We start from the raw sequence: 20,864 nt of genomic DNA, 5'->3' as shown, positions 1-20,864 counted from the left end.
CCTTTAATCCCAGCACTTGGGAGGCAGAGGCAGGCGGATCTTTGTGAGTTCGAGGCCAGCCTGGGCTACCAAGTGAGTTCAAGGAAAGGCGCAAAGCTACACAGAGAAACCCTGTCTCGAAAAACGAAAAAAAAAAAAAAAAAAAAAAAAAAAAAAAAAAAAGAAAGCTCAAAATACGTCGAAGTAAAGAACTCCGGTATGTCGCCTCATCGTCACTGCTTTTCTGTTTTCTCTTTCTCCTCCTTCTTCCACCCCTCCATCCCCTGGCACCTTGGTTACTCCCCTCCTGCTCTCTCTCCCTCCCTTCTTTCCTGTTTAAATTTTTCCTCCATTACTTCCTTTCCTCCTATCTTCTTTCCTTCCCACCTTTCTTCCTCTACTGCCTAATCCCTCCCTCCCTCCTTCCGACCCTCCCTCCCTTCCTTCCTTCTTTCCTCATTTATTGCTGTCATGGATTACCCCTATCACCCAGCCTCAATATGGCATGCCTTGTGAGCTTACTGTGCAGTAAAGATGAAGTTAATTTACAACAAGTATGTCATCCACCCAGTTGACATTTTCAATACTGAGCACTAGAAAGGTTAAATATATTGTCCAAGGTCAGGCAAAATTGATTGTGGTTAACCTGGGATTCTCACCCCAGAACCACTGCACACCAAAGCTTAATATAGCCAATCTTGGGCAGAGCTTCCATCAGACTTGCTGAAACACAGCCAGGTTCGGAACAGTTGCTGTTTCACATTCTCTAGACTGGACTCTGGGTCTAATAACCAAAGTGATCTTAATGTCCCTACCTGTGACCCTCACTTCCAAGCTATTTCACTTTGTGATAGACTTCAAGTCTTTCATGATAGGAAGAAGCACTTTCAGCAGTCATAGTCATCATGAATACACTCATTTTTCTTGGAGGCACAGTTTCTGCACATTTGGAAGCAGAGAAACGTAAAAGAAATTCCATTTCTGTGAGCAGTTCTTCATTGTGAAGTAATAACAGCATAAAATGTTAAATGTAATCCCTTTAAAAGGAGAGAAATGAACTCACTGTGCTTCCTATGTAGAGTAACAGGAGAATTTTCAAACTTCCTTAATCCATTTTCTAAATGTTTGACATGGATGCCTCACTGTGGAGAGAAAGCAGCTTTTGGCTTTCTCCCTGAAATGAACTGAAATATCTCATTCCTATTAGATGTGCTTTTCTGGCCTCTTATCTCAGTTTAGAATGGAGATGAATCTATATACTTTAAATGTGTGTGAAGTATGGCTGATCCACACAAACGTTAAATTGCAGTAGAGTTATGTTGAATGTGTCCAGGCACAGGTTTTGTTAGGTTGTCAGTGATGCAAGCCCAACTCCCTAGTAAAGGTTACTACAGCTGTGGGCAGGAGTCAGCATGTAATGAATCAAGATGCCACAATAGAGTCCTTAAAATGTGATAGCTCATTATTGTGCTGTCATAATTTGAAAATTGGGATAATCTGTCATTTTATCTGAGGATGTTGACTACTTTTCTCGCTCCACTACATTGCTGCTTTCACATGAGAGGGTTCAGAACATCTTTGACTCTCTGCTTTTCAGTCTAACCCAGCTTTTCCCAAACATATGACAGGCTATTTGATTATTATGTTAAGACAGCAAAGATCCAGTGTGTGAAGATTTCTACATGTGCTGTCAATAGGAAGTAATTTAATTAGTTCAATGTTGCTTAATGGCTTTTGTTCCCTTTTGCTTACTGATCATGGCCTGCACATAAAGTATATTTACTCCTAATTGTAATGTCTTTGAGATATGGGGACCCATATCAAATTGTAGTGAGAAATATTAAAAATTTTTACTTGAATTTAACGCAAGCCTCAGTCAAATTGTGTTTTATTTAATGTAATGGCATCTATTTGAGATTGATATTACCATTATCATTTAAGAAATAAAAACTTAAGTCAGGTAGACTATGAGATTTGGCCATGATTTATTACTTAGCAAATTGCAGTCCTAAACCTATAGGTAAGAATTATGGGTTTTACTTTCTTTCCTGCTCCTGTAGACTAATGCCACTGAATTGGTTAAGTTGATTCACATTAACCGGTAATAGAGCTGATATTGAAGAACACATTCAAAATTAGTTGTGTGTTTTGACAAATCTGACCCATATTTAAGAGTGGAATATTTGTGTGATATTTAGATTTATATATACTGTTTAATCAACAAAATTAATATTTTAAAAATTACATGTACAGAACTGGGAATGCAGGTAAGGTGTAGATCACTTCTGTAGCATGTGCTGTATCAGGGCCTGAGTTCTTTCCCCTGTACAGGATAAAAAAGATGCACATAGCATTGCTTAGAAGATAATATGTGATTTGAAATCATGAGTGACAACTCTTGAATCACTTCTGAGTTCAAGAATGAAATAAATATATATAGTTATTCCATGATACTTTTTTTTCATAGACTGTTTTACATTTAATTTATTTATTTGTGTGTGTGTGCTCATGCACGCATGCATACAAGAGAGAGAGAAATGGAGAGAGAGAGAGAGAGAGAGAGAGAGAGAGAGAGAGAGAGAGAGAGAGAGAGACTGCTTATGTATGGAGATCAAAGAACAACCTTTGAGAGTTGGTTCAGTATATCAAGTGAATACTGGGAATTGAACTCTTTTAATCAGGCTTGGCAGCAGGCTGAGTTGGCTCACCTGCCCCTTCTCTACACTTTTCATGAAGGGATAATACTCTTTCTATTGACTTCTGTGTATTAGTATTTGGGGAATATAGTAGCATCTCCATATCCTTGTGGATTACATTTTAAGAAATCCAGTCATTGTGTGAAAACATGAATTATGCAAGATGCTGCATACACAATGTTGTTCCTACAAACAAATACCAAGGATAAAGTTGAACATATAAACTAGGCATAGTAAGGGATTAAAAAGCTATAATGGTAATGGTGATATAACACAATAAATTTATGTGGATGCTTTTTTTTCTGTTTATTCTTTTTTGTTTGTGTCTTTACCTGTACAATTACAACATATTAAACCTTGTTTTTTTTAATATAGTTTACAAACAACATTACTGTTTTGATTTGAATCATTACTAAATAAAAGAAGGGTTACATTATCTCAAGTAATCAAAATTTTTAACAGTTGTTCTGATATCTACTAGAGAATAAAAGGCATGTAACATATTCAGGGTGGATATACATGCTAAAGAGGTGACTTTGTGGGAGCAAGTTGTAGTAGGACTACATGAGATTTCATCATGCTACTTAGAATTATTTGCAAAGTAAAACATGAATTGTTCAATTCTAATTTACCATTTGTTTTTACAACATTGTTGGTACATTAATAAAGGTGAGTATTGGGGTAAAAAAGTGAACACAAGTATATATATATATATATATATATATATATATATATATATATATATCAACATTTTAAATGGTATAGAGAGCAAGTACATAGTGAAGAGGATTCAAAAATATTACTGAAAAAATGGGAGGGGAGACTCCCATTATAGGACTCGGATACCTCTGATGAAAACCCCCTGTTTCTTTTTACATATCTTTGAACCTAATTCATCTAAAATACCACATGGCACTTAGCAAATACTCTGGTGGGCTGTGTTGTGGAAGTGACTGAGTAGTGACAGTATTTTTGAACTCTAAACCTTCAAGAAAACATATATGCATACATCAACATGCTAAGAATCTATAATTCTGTTGTTTATTAAAGTTTTTTTCCAAACTTACAGATTTTATTAAGTATATTGTTTTCTCAAATCCTTCATGAAACATCAGCTGAATCATTTACTGATTTCAGAGCTGGGATTTCACAGTAGGAATAAAGTATGACTGACACTTATAAGGGTTAAAATGCCTGAAGCAGCATCTATATATAGATTTTCTTAGAAGTAAAGGTCTTATTTTTATGGACATAGCTACCCCTAACCTGGATTCTGTTACTTCAGATTCAAAACTGTGTTCCATTTTCTTTTAAATTCATGTAATCCTACTCTACCTATATTAGAGGAAATATATCTAGGTATAATTTCTTGGGTAAATTATATGACATGGTCTCAACCTGATGGCAACTGGGAGTCTTTATTTTTGCTCTCAGACATGTTCCTATTGCTTAATTTAGTCTTGTAAAATACTTTTAATACTCCTGCCCTAGTAAATTAATAATAAATAATAAAATAATATTGATGATGATGATAATAATAATCTAGGTTGATTAGGTTTAATACCAGTTTTTTTTTTTTTTCTTTTTTGCTTCAGTCTGGTCATCTATGAAATAACCTGGAGCACCAGCTTCTTAAATGGGTGTATAATGTTGAAATGAATTTAAATCTGAGTTAGGATTAAAACTAGTCTTCTACAAAGATACTTTTCTTAAGCTTTTACTAATAGACCCCTTCTCCTACTGTACAGTCCTCATTAAATTCCTCAGCCATGCTAGGGACTCTTAGGCTTTGGAAAACTGAGCGGCATTTATCATTCAAGCCTCCTGGTAGGAGCTCTGCTTCAAGTAGGAAAGGAAGAACATAATCACAGGTACCCATAATGTTGTATGTCAGAGATATTACAACACAGTGATACATCAACTGCTCATGTTCAGAAAGGGAAGGGCCAGAGAAGCTACATGAAGATCCGATCACCCAGTGTTTCTCAGGAGGAAGCTGAATTCTATCAGCAGACATGGGAAAAGGCATTTAAGAAGGAATATAAATAAAACATAGACATGATGCTTAGTAGATTCTTTCTCTGTCTCGAGGTAAAGCAAAAGAGTGATTTCTAATTCCAATTAAGAGTGGAGTTGAATCAGTACTTCCCTACTAGTAATCTGCTTCAGTAGACAGCCCCTAAAACAGTTCCACTCAGTGGAAAAAAGGGTACCTGAGACAGATGAAATCGACAGCACTGAAAGGGGCAATGTACTAAGCCTATGGTGTGTGGTTTGAGGGTGAGGGAAATACAGATGAGAGAAATATTTAATTTTTTGAAGAGAGCATAAAATGAGAACTGACAAAGTTTCTGTAACGTGAATCACTTGTTGTGCAATAGAGTATTTGTTTAAGTAAACATGTGTTGTAATTGTTTGTATTTCAGAATAATTGTCCAACCATGGAAAGATATGTGGCATTTGTTTAATTATGTAAAGGTGTATTGCTTTTGTTTATGCTGCATTTGGTTAATTATGTAAAGATGTGTTGTTATTTCACTTTGCCTACCTAAGGCATCTGATTGGTCTAATATAAAGCTGAGCAGCCAATAGCTAGACAGAGAAGGGTTGGGTGGGGACACAGGCATAGAGGAAAGGGGAGCCAGCCAGTCAACTAGGGGCTAGCCCACCAGGGGCCACCCACCTGGGGGCCAACCAGACACAGAGCAAGCAGGAAAGCAGGATAGACTGTACATAGATGAGGCAAATAAGCCTCCAGGAAGAATATAGATTAATAGAAATGGGTTAATTTGAGTTTTAAAAAAAAGTTCATTAGATACAAGCTTAAACTAAAACCGAGCATTCGTAATTAATAATAAGTCTCTCATGTCATGATTTAGGGACTGGCAGTCCAAGAAAACCTGCTGCAATCAATCATGATTACAAATACTTTGGTACTGGTATCTAAAAAACAAAATAAAAATAAGAAATCATCTAAACTGCTAAGGCATATGAAAGGCATAAAATGGTATACAAGGAGCACATTCAAGATAAAAAAGGGTACTGATATTTGGTTTATAATATGTCCATAAAATCCCGAGTACCTCCAAATGGGCAGGTATCTAGAGATTGATGAGCCTTTATTTCCAACCAGAGTGTGGAAATAAAGGCACATCAATGAGTAAGTAACACAGTTACTAAATGAGACAGAACCCAGGAGTCACCATCTTTATTTATTTTTATTGGCAGATAATAGTTGTATATCATTGATAACAGAGTATAATGTCTTGCTATATTTAGGCATAGCATTAAGGGTGATTAAGTTGCTCAGCATCTCAAATAGTTGGCACTTACTTCTATTTCTATTCATGAAATTTCCATTATTAGTTTTGGGAATCTTGGGAATGTCTCACATATCTGCTTAGTGTTTTCCTGTTAGTGGAAGATGTCATAGATTTCCTTGACAGAGTGCCCACAAATCACACAGTCATCTTCACTTTATACAAGTCTGTAGTCTGAGCAACATTCCCTCTAACAGTGTACTTGATTTTAGAATTTTGCCCTTCAGAGTTGCACATGACTCGTATTCAGACAATAAATTTTAAGGCTCTGAGATTCTGCAATTACTTCTCTAAGCAACTCTATAGATGTTTAACCATTGTCTCTTCTCTAGGACAATCATCTTAGTATCATCTTTCTTTCTCTTGTCTCTTCCAAGGAACTCGGTTTCTATAAATATGTATTAGCCTCTTCTGATTTATTAAAATATTTTTTTAAAAAAACTACCTCTATTCTGTTTATAAGCAAGTTGATCACAGCATGAAATAAAACATTTCATTTTTTATGTTAAGGAGAGAGATGTATGTATCAAAGTACATAACATAAGGAAGTACAAATGCAACATTATTGTGTGTGGGTCCTTGCCTGACACCTCCTTTGAGTTGAGGTCTCTTTTGTTGTTTACTACTGCATATATCAGGCTAGCCAACTGAAAAGTTACTGAGAAATATGTGTCTGCCTCACATCCCACCTTAAGAATGCTAGGAATGCAGATGTGTACATCTGGCTTTCATTGGTTTCTTGGATTAAAACATCAAATTCTTGTGGGGCAGTGGTGTCACATGCCTTTAATCCCAGCACTTGGGAGGCAGAGGCAGGCCGATCTCTGTGAATTCAAGGCCAGCCTGGGCTACAGAGTGAGTTCCAGGATAGGCTCCAAAACTACACAGAGAAACCGTGTTTTGAAAAATCAAAACAAAACAAAACAAAAACCAAGTCCTCACACTTGTGTACCAAAAGCTTTACCCATAGAGATATCTTTACAGCCTCAAACCCAAGAAAGTGTGGATAATCACTTCCTATAACTCAGTCTTGACACATTAGTTCTCTCTACTGAAAACAGAGTGATGGAACCTGGATGGTCTTATTCAATCTTTAAACAATACATGCAATTAGACAAGACCATTTTCTAATGCTTCCTCCTTCTTAAATTAAGTATATTTACAAGCCCCTTAACTTTCAATATTTTGTCCTTAGTATTCTTCATCTTATTAAATTCAATATTTATATTTAATCAGAACAAAACTATTTATTACTACTATCTTAATCTTTCCCATATCCTACCTATAATTATCCCACAAATTATACATAATTAAAATGTCATAAAAATCCGAACAGTTACATTTCTACTGCTATGACCCAAGAGAGTATCATATTTTACATGAATTGGTGCAAGAGCTGCTAAGGATCTCCCCTTTCCCACTCCACTCTTAACTCTCTCATCCTATACTGGTCAAAAAACTCAGAGGTTCCAAGCATTCAATCTTAGATGCCTTCCTTCTGGACTAGCTAGTCCACAGACTTTCCTGTTCCTCAAATGCATAAATCAAAATATCACCTGAATATTCTGTGCTTATTTGTTTGACTGAAGAATATGTTCTGAAATATATTTGTGTGTATCACCTTCTAATCATCTGCAGACTTTCTTAATTGTACCCTCTTAGAGATGCTTAGGCATTTCTCAGTAACAACTCCTCTTCATTCCTTGCCTGATAGTCTCCTGTACAATGTACCATAATGTCTTATAATTTATTTATATATTATTTTGTTTGTTTACTTATTGTCCTTACCTACTAAGATATGAGGGGAGAGAGATGGTTTTTGTTTTGGTCCCTGTGAATCTTTCAAAAATCAAAAGGAACTGATAATAGTGGATTCTCAGTAAACATTTGTGAAAATGAATGGATTAATCAACACCTGCTAAGAAATGAATCTGAAAAAAAATCATGACACGTGATCTATTTCATCCACCTAATTTATAAAATAGAAATAATTTAAAGCCTAATAATTTAATGTCAGTTTTGGGATGGCTAGGGCATAGCAAAGAGAGGAAAAATTCTAATTGCAATTGTCATCAGAATATTTGAGATAATTTTTTTAAATAGTTATTAAATTGAAGTACTTCTACTACCATTACCAGGAATAAAGACATATGAAAAATGCAATGTGATAAACTATTCACATGGGAAAGTCCAGTTTGAAGTCTGAGATATATAATATATAATAAAATATAATATACAATATAATATATAATGAAGGCTTGTTTCAATTGTAGCTAAACTATCCTCAATATTTTGTGTGGCTACTCTATGCACCAAATTTCTTAACTTTAAAAGCATTTCAGTTTCATGGGAATGGAGGAATTTTAAAAATTCTAAGATTTAATGTACCATGTTGCAAAACAAGTTCTTTGCCCATGGTCTTCTTCTTCAATTTTTGAGCTTGCGTGGCTAAGAATAAGGACTCACCAAGGCATTCTTAACAGTTCCAAAGCCTGGAAGTAGGGTAGCACTTTGTAAAGAGACTTTTTTTTTTCAGTTTCAGGAAAAGGCCTCTTTTGGGATTTTATTTCCTACCCATAGCATGCCAACTACTGGGGCGAAAGCCTTTGCTACCTGCAGGTTACCTGCAAAAGTAACACTTCTTATTATTACTGTGGGGGCACCTCATCTATAGTTTTCATCTAAATAAATGCAGCTAATCAGCCAAAAGGAAATTATATGGCATGATTTTCTTTGGCAGGGTCACAGGAAAGCAATTCAGAGTGCTTTACCAGGAGTGCAGTAGAGGCAACTTGCACCAGCCCATGAGAGAACATGCAACCTATTGTTTTCCAATTCTGCCTTTAATGATATCATGTTGGTGCTTGAAACAGTCACAGCAAATATATTTATATCACACAATGAGGCAAACACCACGAATTAGAGATTTATTTTCTTAGATATCTGGTTTTACTAGGAAATCACTTTCTACCTTGCCATTTCCAAGTGTGAGATATAAACATCCATTCACCCCATAATTTATGATTGTTGCACCTCCTCTGTATGAGGCACTCACTTTGGGAGTTGATCTCCATAATAGATGCATATAATTCTGTGGAACAGAATGCTTGTCTCAAATAGTTTTACTGCCTTGAAATTTGTACTTTATGGTTTGATTTCTTGAACAGTAAATGTATGCCGTGAAACATTTTGCTTTACTGCAGATATATTTCATTGTGCTTGCAACATGAGTATGACATTTAAAAGAAGCAAAATAAAAGAAATAAAGCAATAGGAATTCTTATGATATAGAGTAACTTTGTCTCTGAAAAAAAATAGTTGAGAGAATAGTGATATGCTGTCATTGATTGGAATGTTTCAGTTATTGGGTTATGCAAGATAAGAACCTCTACTATACAAGCTGATTTTTATTTAAGGTAGTGTTAAACCTAGAAACTTCTGAAATTAGACATGATAAGCTGGACTGTGGCAAGGAGATGCATTTTTCTGATATGTCTCAAAGTTGTGTACCCCTAACCTTCCAGACTTGAGCTAAACACTGTGAATGTGGACTATTTATGAACTACATCATTGCAAAAACTCCCATCCACAATCAAAATGTTGGTAATCAAAGTATCTATCCTTCTTATATTTATTTTTGAGTCATTTAATTTTATATATTTTATATATTTACCTTTTGTAATTAAATAAATACTTTGTGAAAGATTCTCAGCATCCCGATGAATTCATATAAGATCTTCACTCCTGTATTGGCCTGTTCTGCTCTAATGTGAGAAATATATTATATTGAGTGTTATCCTTGAAACAGAAAAGAATTGTAAAATAAATAGAGAAATATAGATAAAATGTAACCTCTCTACATTATTTTCTAAAAACAAATCCAACAGGATATTTCAAATAGCTTATTACATATAGCAATTTCTTGTTCTAATAAAATGCTTTCTGTGTTTTTTGCTTTGACTTTTGAATGCCATTTCATTTCATAATCATAGCATATGTCTTTTAAAGATCCTTTGGTTTTAAATACAATGATATTTTAAAGCTACTATAAACATATGACAAGGATTTTAATCTGATAAGCCATAAAACCTTACAATTTACATATGAAATGGGATCATTTTCCATTGATATAAATTATTATATACTCAACTAATGTCTGACACTGTGATTAAAAAAAAATGTCGCAACTATAGTTTAAATGACAGATAAAATATTTCTGTTAAACTCTAGTTTCTTGAATGTCTAAGTTTGGGCTTCTCCACCTAATTTTTATGCAGGGAATCTGCTAAAAATCAATTTCCATAAAACAAGACATGTCATGTGTCAATATTCACTGAATATTAACAATAGGATATACTTATAATTTTTATTTTACTAAAAAAAATCATGAATGTAAAGTTGTTATAAACATCACCTATCTTAAAAGCACACTGTGTTTATTTGGCAGCCTGGGATATTTTTGGGAGGCTTTCCATCCAGAGTAAGCCTTTTATAATAAAACCAAAAAGAAACCAGAAATCTGTATCTTTGTATTAGTCCTAAGAATATTCACTATTTTGAGAATTCATTAACTGTGCTCTGTTTTATGAAATGAATGCAGGGTTCCCCCAGAGTTCACAACACAGGTCAAAAAGATGCTGTATTCACCTCCATCTGGCAAGCATAACACCCCTTCTGCTTCTGCGGCTGTCACCTGCAGTGTTTGACCAAGGCTTGCCTTTTTTCATCAGAGTTCTAAGCTACTGGGTTCATGCTGTTTTCCATCAGGGCTCTTGCTGATTGCCCAAGCTGCAGGCATTCCCTGGCCCAGGAATGAAGTACTAGAGAACATTTGCTCTGAGTCTTTCTGTCAAGAGATTTTTGTATTCCTGGATAAAGCCCTTGCTCTATAAGTTAATGATATTCATAATTCCTCTTTGAGCTACGTTTAAAGGTAGAATCAATTACTGTCTTAAAAAGCAATGATACTAAATAATTTTTGCAACACATAATGGTTTTGATAATTCTTCATTGTAGATAATTTATTTTGGATTTTGTAGGAGGGATATACAGAATCAATGTGCAACCTACAGACTATTGTTCCAAATACAGGATACAGAAAGAGGCTATGGTGGCTGGATGACAGTTTCGATAACAGTTTAAGACAAAATGGGGCATTTGATAATGAAAAGCTATAGTTTCATATTAATTATGATGGTATATTTGTAATCCTACCATTTAGAAGGTAGAGGAAAGAGGATCAAAGCTTCACAGCCTGTCTTGGTTAGATAGTAAATCTGAGATGAACAGCCTGGGCCAAATAAGATAAGATTCTAACACACACACACACACACACACACACACACACACACACACACACACACACTAGATAAATAGATAAATGATTAAGATAGATAGGTAGAAAGAAAGAAAGAGAGAAAGAGAGAGAGAAAGAAAGGAAAGGGATCAGAGACATTTGATTCTTAAACAAATAATAGGGGAAGATTATTAATATTAAGAAAGAAGGGTGGAGAGATGACTCAGCCATTAAAGGCTAGGCTCCGAACCAAAAATATAAGAAAGAGACCTACCAGGCAGGCAAGATGGTTCAATAAGGTAACAGTAAGAAAATTTCTTATTCCAAAGTTTGAGGGCCTGAGTTAAATCCCTTGTGTCTACATGATTAAATGAACCAGTTCTCATAAATTGCTCTCTGAAGACCCCCCACACACACACACGCATATTGCATGTATATGCACAGAAATGAAGAAAACAATCAAATAAATAAATGCCTATTAAGAAAATAGAGACAAAAAACTTTCTCATAATTTCAGCCAATAATACATAAGAAACAAAAATGTCACCTTAATTCAATTCTCCTGAGGACAGGAGACCCCTTATGAGAAACAGATTCTTCTCTTCAGAAGGTTGCATATAGTAAGGTCCTTCAACACCCCACATGGGTGACATCATCACTTCTAAGCAGATAACAGGTAAACTGTGGGCCACCCCATATAGTGTCCCAAGAGATGACATGGTAATTTGAAATTTTGTCTCCTCAGCAGTAAAAATATGTACATTTCTAAAACATAACAAAACAGAACCTGGAAATTAATAAAAAACAAACAGCAACAAAAAGAAAATACAAAGCATGAGAGTTTTTGTTTTGTCCTATTTTGATTTTTTGCATCTTAATGCAGCTGGTATAGCTCCAGAGGGAAAGATATCCTGATTTCTTGGGAAGTCAGGCTATACCTACCAATGTTACAGCTCTGGAGGGAAACATATCCTGAACTTGTCAGGAAGTCAGGCTATACCCAGAGCTGTGAATGGAAGGTATCCTGGGTACCTGAAGCTTGGGGGTGAAGGTATCCTGATTTGTTGGGAAGTTAGGCTATACCTACAGTTGTGAGGAGAAAGGTATCATGACTTGTCAGAAACTCAGGCTATATCTGAAGCACAGGTCCAGTGGAGGATGGTCTCCCCGCAGGATGTGGCAATCCTGCTCCTCTCCAAGAAAGAGCCATTACAGCTGAGCTTTGCTCTTCACCCCTAAGGGAGCTTCCTAGCCGAGCTATCCATCTCTTATCAATCAGGACCAAGTTCTTACTTCTTTTGCTCCACTCTGCTAAGGGGGAAATCCCTGAAGAATTGGAGCAATCTGCTCCAGCTCTGGCAAGAAGGTATTACTTCTGCTCTGTTCCTAAGGGAACTTACCAACAGAGATGCCAGTTGCTTCCTCTGCTCTGTTCCCCTAAGGGAGTTTACAGGTAAAAGAAGGTCTTCACCCAAAACTTTTTCAAAGGACTTATTTGGGAAGGAGGAATCCAAGAGAACATCTTCCTCTCTCAGTATGAAGGACAGCTGCCAACTGAACAGGCAGAGGGGCTTATATAGGGCATTTTAGGGGCAGAGTTTTTCCAGGGAGAAGATTTGTATGGAGGAAATTGGTCAGATTTCGATCCCCTTGAGCATGGACAAGCTCAGATTGGCTAGATTTCATGCTCAGGGATTGGTTGGTTTTCTACACAGGGATTGGTTGATTTTTGTGCTCAGGGATTGGTTGGTTTCCGTTCAGTTGGTCAGGGGCAGATAGGTTCTGGCTTCAGGGCCAAAGTGTGTTTCTTTTACTGGCCGTGTTTAGCGTTTTGGCTCTAGTTTCAGGGCCAGAGTGGATTTCTTTCACTGGCTCTGTATTCAGGGCCAGAGTGGATTTCTTTCACTGGCTCTGTGTTCAGGGCCAGGGTGGGTTTCTTCCACTGGCTCTGGGTTCAGGGCCAGGGTGGGTTTCTTTCACTGACTCTGGGTTCAGGGCCAGGGTGGGTTTCTTTCTCTGGCTATGGTTTCAGAGTCAGAGTGAGTTTCTTTGGTAGGCTCTGGTTTCAGAGTCAAGGTGGATTTCTTTGGCTAACCCCTTTACCCTATATGTAGGGTTTTGTTTGTTTGTTTGTTTGCTTTGTTTTTCCTGTTTGTTTTCTAAAGAAAGAAAGCATGTAGTTGGAAGGATGGATAAAGGGGGAGAATTGAGGTATGGGAAACTTTCATCAGATTATATTTTATGAAAGAAATATGTTTCAAAAATAAACAATTAACAAACATTTCCTTAAGATTCAGCACCTTATACCCTTATACCACTTTCCTCACTGAGTCACTGGCGGCCAGAAGAGTAACAAAAAGCACTGTTGTTGTAATAAACATCTGTAGGATTCAAAATGTAATGCAATGCAGAAAGACAATAGATAGCTATTCCCAAAGAAGCAACGGACATTACAGTTTATAAAGTGAAAAAGTTGGATATTGAAATTAACTACAAAGTACTCATTCATTTGTTTACAGCATATCAACTAGAAAGTATTTTGGAAAAGTCATAGAAAAAATTTTCTTAGAGATCTAAGAGTAGACAAAGCTAGTAACACTATGCCTCATGATGGGAAAATCTGATAAAATGAGTATCATTAAAAAAACATATATAAATGTTTATTCAGTTCTTCAGATGACTATCAGTATATTATAGAAAACATTCACCTAGCACATATTTGAAAATGACTGCTACAGAATATATTTAAAAAATTACAAAATTAAAGTGCAAAAGCCAAGCAATCTTATTTGAAAATAGGTAAAAGATGACAATACAATACAGTAAATATCCACAATGAGATATTACTACCTCTCCATCAATATGTCTAGAATATCACCTATACAGTTTCCTGCTGAGCTTCAAAGTTTCTTTGCATTTCCTGGCAGAATGGCAGCCAGAACACCTTAATTCCTTCTGTGCAAACTTCTCCAATATACTAAACTCCAGTGATCCCACAAATTTGGTCTTGTTCCTTCATCCAGGTTGTGTGCTCCTGAATTGATTAACTATGTGATTTCTCAGAGTGCATTTTCGCATTTTCAGTTTTCCAATATTTGCTTAACAACTCTCAGAGAAGTCCACTAAAATACTTAGTGTGCAATAGTCTGCATGTAAGAAAAGTAACCTAAAGGAAACACGAAGTTACAGTAAGAGTGGAGACCGGAGAGAGTGCAGAGAATGTCACACTCAATGCAGAATTATCAATATGGAGAAGGCTAAGAAAAAATAATAGGCAGAAAGCAAACAAACACACCTACAGCAGAGCCTAAGTCCTTCTAAGTCCTTGCAGTAAAGGTTACATCTAAAAAGAAGATAAGGAAATCTGTTGCAAGAGCAATGAGAGAATAGCAGGAGTCTGCTGAAACTCTTCCCCGCTCTTGTATTTCCCCCCAGTATTTCAGTCCCAGCCCCCGGCTGCTGCCAAGATAATGCCTTTTCTCCTGCTACATAAGGGAGAAAAGCAAAGTAAACAACACAAACAGGCTTCAAGTATTCTCTCTCATTTTGCTCATGTTCCCTTTGGTGCACGGCATGTTACCTTTCCAATGATTCTTCATTTTTAACAACACTTTGTACTCACAAAAGCCTATATGCCTACCTGTATACATATGCAATTTCTTAAACAAGTTGTTTCCCTAAATATTGGTTAATATATTTTCTTCTGAGCTTAATCTACAGAACATGGTATCATTGATGAACATTGCCTTCTGGGAAGACTACTTCAGTATTAATGCAGGACAGTCATTAGAGTACAACTCAGAGACAGCTGAATATTGACAGAAGATAGCATGATAAATTCCTATTTGGTTTCAATTCACAAATAAGATTTCTCCTCACACTTTTAAAACAAGATCGGAAATTCAAGTAAGTATTTGTCAGTTAAAACAGCAACTGCTAACTTGTCCTTTATCATCAATGCTGCTGAATGTCAGAGTAACATGAACTTTTTCTTTTGTTATAACAGAGTGAAAATTGAGCTGAGCAAGCAGGCTCTTTGCATTCCCCAGGGCTGGATGGCTTGGCTTGATTTGACTCTAAACGGTACAATATTTAGTGAGGGAGGAGGCTACAACCCATGGCCCTGGTACACACAGGGTCATTTGCTGATTCATTCTTCCTACAGGTTTATTCAAGCAAGAACAGATTTCCCAATAATCCAACAGAAAATACATTCATGCCATCAGCGCACCAAATTTCCCAATCAGCAAGCTTCCTTCCACCGGGAGAATGAAGACAGTTACCTTTCCCAAATGCTTCCTTCCATATTAATGATCCCAATGCTGGCCCAGTTTCAAAACAACAAAGTAGGTGGGACATCACCATTTGTTGCTTGTTTTGCTCTGAATTCTGGGCGGGTCCATTTATTAGCCTGTAAACTCCCAGGGCAGCAGGTGGGAACATCTGTTTGAGTAACAGTTTGACTCATATCATTTTGCATAAATCTCTAGAAGTAAAATTTTTATGAGGTGGGTACTTTCCTGTTTCATCCTTTTGCAACTGACTGAAGGCCCAAGTAAACCAGATAAAATGGCCAGACTTTTAGCCATATGCCAACACCCACATGTATATGTATGGGAGGGAAAAGAAGCTGTCAACTGTACCAAAGAAACATTATAATTATCTGAAAAGTAATTAACAGCCACATCGTCAATGGATCTTTGAAGAATTCTAGCGGTGTAAATTACAGTTCTCACATACCTGTAGCAAGTTGACTATGGACCAGTTTTCCTTTTTGCCAAGCTTGAATTCATTTAATTTACTGAGATTCCAAAGAGGTTTCAGGATGTCTCCATAGTGTCAAAACACATACATTATTTTTGTTCCTTCGGTGACTCCTATGTTAAGGAAAATTAAAGTATATAATTAGACCTACAGTTCAGTTAATGCTACATTTTTATCACCTGTAACTTTGCTAGAAACAATTTGACCATTGCTATTTTTGTAATAGATAATCATACAGAGAACTTTAAAAATAAGTATATTCTGTGTCATCATGATTTTGCATCTGCAATAATATTATATATGAATCTGTCTAGGTCAATGAAGGATTAGATACCCTTAAAATTTATTGATCAATGTAACAATTTTTACTAAAACGTACTTTTTAACTCAAATATGTCTGAAGAACATTTGATAGTGAGGAGTTACCTTGGACCTGGTTCTGTGTTGGTTATTTTCCAAGTATTATTTTATTGACTACTTTTTTCCAAGCACCTGTTATCCCCGTTCTCCAGGGCAGGTATCTCTATTAGTTTATCATTCAAATTCTAGGTAGAACACTTAAATGGAGGGAAGATCAAGTTTAATGTCAGTTAATCCAAATCTCTCTTTTTTATTCAAGTAAGGGAGAGAAGCATCAATTATTATTTTATTTTACATGAAAAATCAAAATGTTTTATACAAAAAAAGTGGTCCAAGATTAAAAAAATTAAAACACTTTTTCTTTAGACTGTGGTGAATTGTAGTTAAAAAAATAAGTTTGAGATTTATGTCATGATTAATTATATGCCTTTTAGTAATAGACATATTTTCATTGCTGTTAAATAAAATTAAAGTGACAGATATATTTTTTAATTACTGTTAAATAAAATTAGTGGAAGAGCATGGACTTCAGTCTATCACAAAGCCCCAGAAGATCAAACCAAGATGAAGTCACTCATGTTAAGCGTCACATAGTCAGACTAAAACTCTATAAAACAGAAAGATTTCAAAGTAAGCTAGTTTTTGACAAAAGATCAGGAGATATAGATCTAGCTCAAAAGGCCCCATCACCTGAATTATGGTAATAGGAGTCTCTTCCCTTCCAGTTCTTCCTAGGAAACTGTCAGCTTGAATTTTACCTTATGCTCGTATCTTCTTGTCCAAGCTATGCCACAAAAACCCACTGTTCTTCCATGCCCAAAGGACACTTTTCTACTTTAAGAGATGGAATGCTATCCAAATCTTAAACATTATTTGGAAACCAAAACAAAGAAAATTCAATCTTTAAACTGAACTTGTTGAAATCTTCTTCAACACTGTTGTGGTTACTTTCCTGTTGCTGTGATAAAACTGTCTGATATAAAAAAAACAAATTAGGAAGGCAAGGCTATATTTCATCTAATACTTTCGTTGGAACTCAAGGCAGGAACCTACAGGTAGAAATTTAGGGGAAATATTATTAATTTACTCTCTGGCTTGTTTTCTCACAGGCTCACACTTAGTTATTTTTTTTTATACTGTCCTGGACCACTTGCTTAGTGATGGTACCACCCATAGTAGGCTGGGCCCTCCTGAATTAGTTAATAATCAAATGAATAATCCATAGGCATGCTCACATGCAAGCCAAGCAATTGGATATCTAAGTAGTTCTTCAGTCCAAACTTTACTCTCAGATGACTTAAAGGTCTTTCAAGTTCACAATTAATGCTAACAAGGACAGATACATATCCTTTTGAGGTTGTTGGTTACTTTTGTTTTGTTCTTCAAAATATCCCATCATCATTTTGGATTCACAGGATTTATCTAAATAAATTCAACAACAACAAAATTGTAATTACTTAAATCATTGTACTTTTTAAATTTAATCTTCTTATATTAACTAATTATATTAAGAGACTGTCAACCATTGTATTGGCCTTTGCCTTGTTTCCAAAGACCATTATGTTAGAATAGGAAAGGTCTTCTGTCTTTCCTTATTTAAGACATAGCTAAGTAGGGTTGGGGAGAGAGCTTAGCTGTTAAGATGACTGTTTCCTCTTCCAAAGGACCCGTGTTTGAGTCCCAGTACTCACATGGTAGCTTACAAACACCTGAAACTCCAGTTCCAGGGATTTTTTCAGACCTCTACAGACACTAGATAAACATGTGGTTTGTAGACACACATGCAAACAAAACACCCATACACTTGAAAATAAATAAATTCTTACCCAAACCAGAAAAAAAAAAAACCTCCCTTTATTTTCACTGTAATTTCCATGATCTTCATCTACAAATACTTCTTTTCTTTTGAACTAGCTATATCTAGTGGCTCTCCCAGTGATAATTAAAGAAAACTTTAATATCTGTTTATTTTGTATCTCTATTAGTGGTTATTTTCTCCATTTTGAAAATTACCTTTGATCAATTTAAAACTCCATGGGTCTATAGTGTATGGAGTGCTTTTAAAACAAGATTTAGTGGGCCTCCAGGTCTTGCCTGAGAGCCACAGACAACTCGTGGACACCTCTTCATTACTAGACACTGTGCTCTGTGCTCGATCCTAGTGCTGAATAGTAGCAGGCCCCTTCTAACTTCAAGGTCAAGGGGACTAGGTTAAGTCTTCATTGAAAGTTGCCTGTAAAGGTCTTCCATAGATATCCTGGAACTAAAAGCATTTAATAAATCCTGACTTTCTCAAAACCATTTACCACGAGAAAACCTGAATTCAAATAATTTCATACCATGCTACTATTTGCTATCAGAACTCACTTCTCAAAACTCCTGCTAAGTAAATCCAGAAACCAATAGATCTGAGTGAGAAGAGATACAGGATTACTATCTTTTAATCCTTAAAGTCACCTTGTGATGTAGGGATTCTTCCCTATTTATAGATAAGAAAAAATGAGGCTCAAAGAAAGTAATGTTTAAAAACGAATCATGGTGCTTTAGGATAGAAAGAGATAGCTGTGTCTCATAGCACACTATCCACATGTACAGAGGAGGCCGAGCTCAGAGAGATGCACTGGCTCTCCAAATCTTCTAGCTCTGTCTTCCTCTTTCCACTTAACTAGTACAAATACGAAATTAGAACCTTTATCCTATCTGTCAGCATCACTGAGAAAACAGAGGAGCTGAGGTTGCAGAGGGTCTCAAATGTTCTCCCTGTAGCCTCATTAGCTTGAGCAAGTTTTACCTCTTCTGTTGGTCTGAAGACTTGTGTGGGAATACATTTTTCCTTCTACTTAAGTATTATATGTGCTTATTATTTTCATACTTACATGATGGCATGTATACATTTCAATATTTTGAAAAGGTAGTGACTATCATGATCCACAGTGAGAGAAAGGATATGAAGTGGAGGGAAATATGAATTAGAGGAAATATGAATTAGAAGATCTGAGAGGAATGAGGAGAAGGCATGCTGGTGAACATGATCAAAATACATTGTAAGTGTATATGAAGTTTACAAATAATTAATAAAAATATTATGTTAAAATTATTATGACTATATTGAAATTAACCCAAAGCTGGAACAATATTTTCTGCTATCTCAAAAACAACAACAACAAAAAACAGCCAGGCGGCAGAGGCAGCGGTGGCGGTGCACGCCTTTAATTCCAGCACTCAGGAGGCAGAGGCAGGCGGATCTCTGTGAGTTTGAGGCCAGCCTGGTCTCCAAAGCGAGCTCCAGGAAAGGCGCAAAGCTACATAGAGAAACCCTATCTCGAAAAACAAAACAAAACAAACAAACAAAAACAAACAAAACCCTAAAAGGATATATTTATCTTATTAATAAAAATCTGGTACACACACCACATATTATTAGAACCATGGACTCTATAGTAAACATACATAAAAGCCAACAGATAAAATTCATATGATCAAAAGGGAATATTAGAAGAGATTTTGGAGATGAAAGCATTCAGAATCATGGTGCTGTCTTCTGCTTATTTCACAGAGTGGCGACCTCTACAGATAAGGGTGCACTGGATACCTTTGTGTTTGTTCTGTGTCCAGAAATTCAGACCCAAGTTCCCCTGTCTGTGCGCCACATAAGACAATAGGAGTGGCATTTCACTCTATCCCTTGCAGTGTAGTTGACAACTTGGACTCACAATCTGACAGAGCAAGCTGTCTATCAGATTAATGGGTTAATGTCTTCTAGTGCATAAACTTTAGGGCCAGCTTAGTCATAAGTACAAACCTTAAAGATAAAAGAGATTGTATGCTTCCCTTTCCTTTGTGTCTGTTCCACTCCAATCTTTCTCATCAATCTTCCCTGTACTTTCCCCCACCTTGTTCACTTTCCTGACTTTTCCCCTCTTCCTTCCTGTGTGAACACACTATGGTCACAAGAATTGAATGTTTAGTTTTAGCTTATATCACCCTGCAATAAACATAGCAAAAAGAGAAGCTATTTGTTACTAGTGTTCCTTGAAAGGTAAGACTGTGTCTTTCACAGAAGGAGCAATGAGAAGATTTTAAAAGCAACACAGCTATCCCTTGAAGAACTCCATCTTAATGTCCTCTCAACCATGCAGTACAGGCCTCTAACCCTGGAGTCCTTTGGTTTCAGAACCTCAAGCCCTCCAGAGACTTTTCCCAAAGGAAATTTATAGCCTTCTGTTCCTTTCAAAGACATCTAAATTCTAAAGGAATTGTGCACTGTGTAAACCAATGCTAATTTCAGTCATTATGCAGATGGCCAAGAATATTGCAGGTTTGTACCTGAAAGTGTTAGTTTTCTCCTGAGTCAAAGGTATTTGGATAAGCTATTTGTTGATCTCTTTGTTAGAATAGAGTCCATAAATCATGAAGGTCCAAATTTGTCAAGCTTCTCACAAGAAAATG

The 20,864-nt window shown here is 36.1% G+C and overlaps 1 protein-coding gene across 11 annotated transcripts in view; it reads right to left on the bottom strand.

Annotated features, from left to right (window-relative positions):
- Positions 1 to 20,864, bottom strand: part of Lrrc4c (leucine rich repeat containing 4C) — a 1,322,183-nt gene that overhangs the window by 538,667 nt on the left and 762,652 nt on the right. For all 11 annotated transcript variants that reach the window (XR_005091479.1, XR_005091478.1, XM_028877840.2 and 8 more), the window contains one exon: positions 16,032 to 16,168. The gene's annotated coding sequence lies outside the window, so the exon portion shown is untranslated. The remainder of the gene's footprint in view (positions 1 to 16,031; positions 16,169 to 20,864) is intronic.

The sequence above is a fragment of the Peromyscus leucopus genome, chromosome 4, assembly GCF_004664715.2.
Source record: "Peromyscus leucopus breed LL Stock chromosome 4, UCI_PerLeu_2.1, whole genome shotgun sequence".
In the NCBI taxonomy this organism is placed as follows: domain Eukaryota; kingdom Metazoa; phylum Chordata; class Mammalia; order Rodentia; family Cricetidae; genus Peromyscus; species Peromyscus leucopus.
The sequence above is the reverse complement of the archived record's forward strand: the minus strand, read 5'-3'. Positions and strand labels throughout refer to the sequence as shown.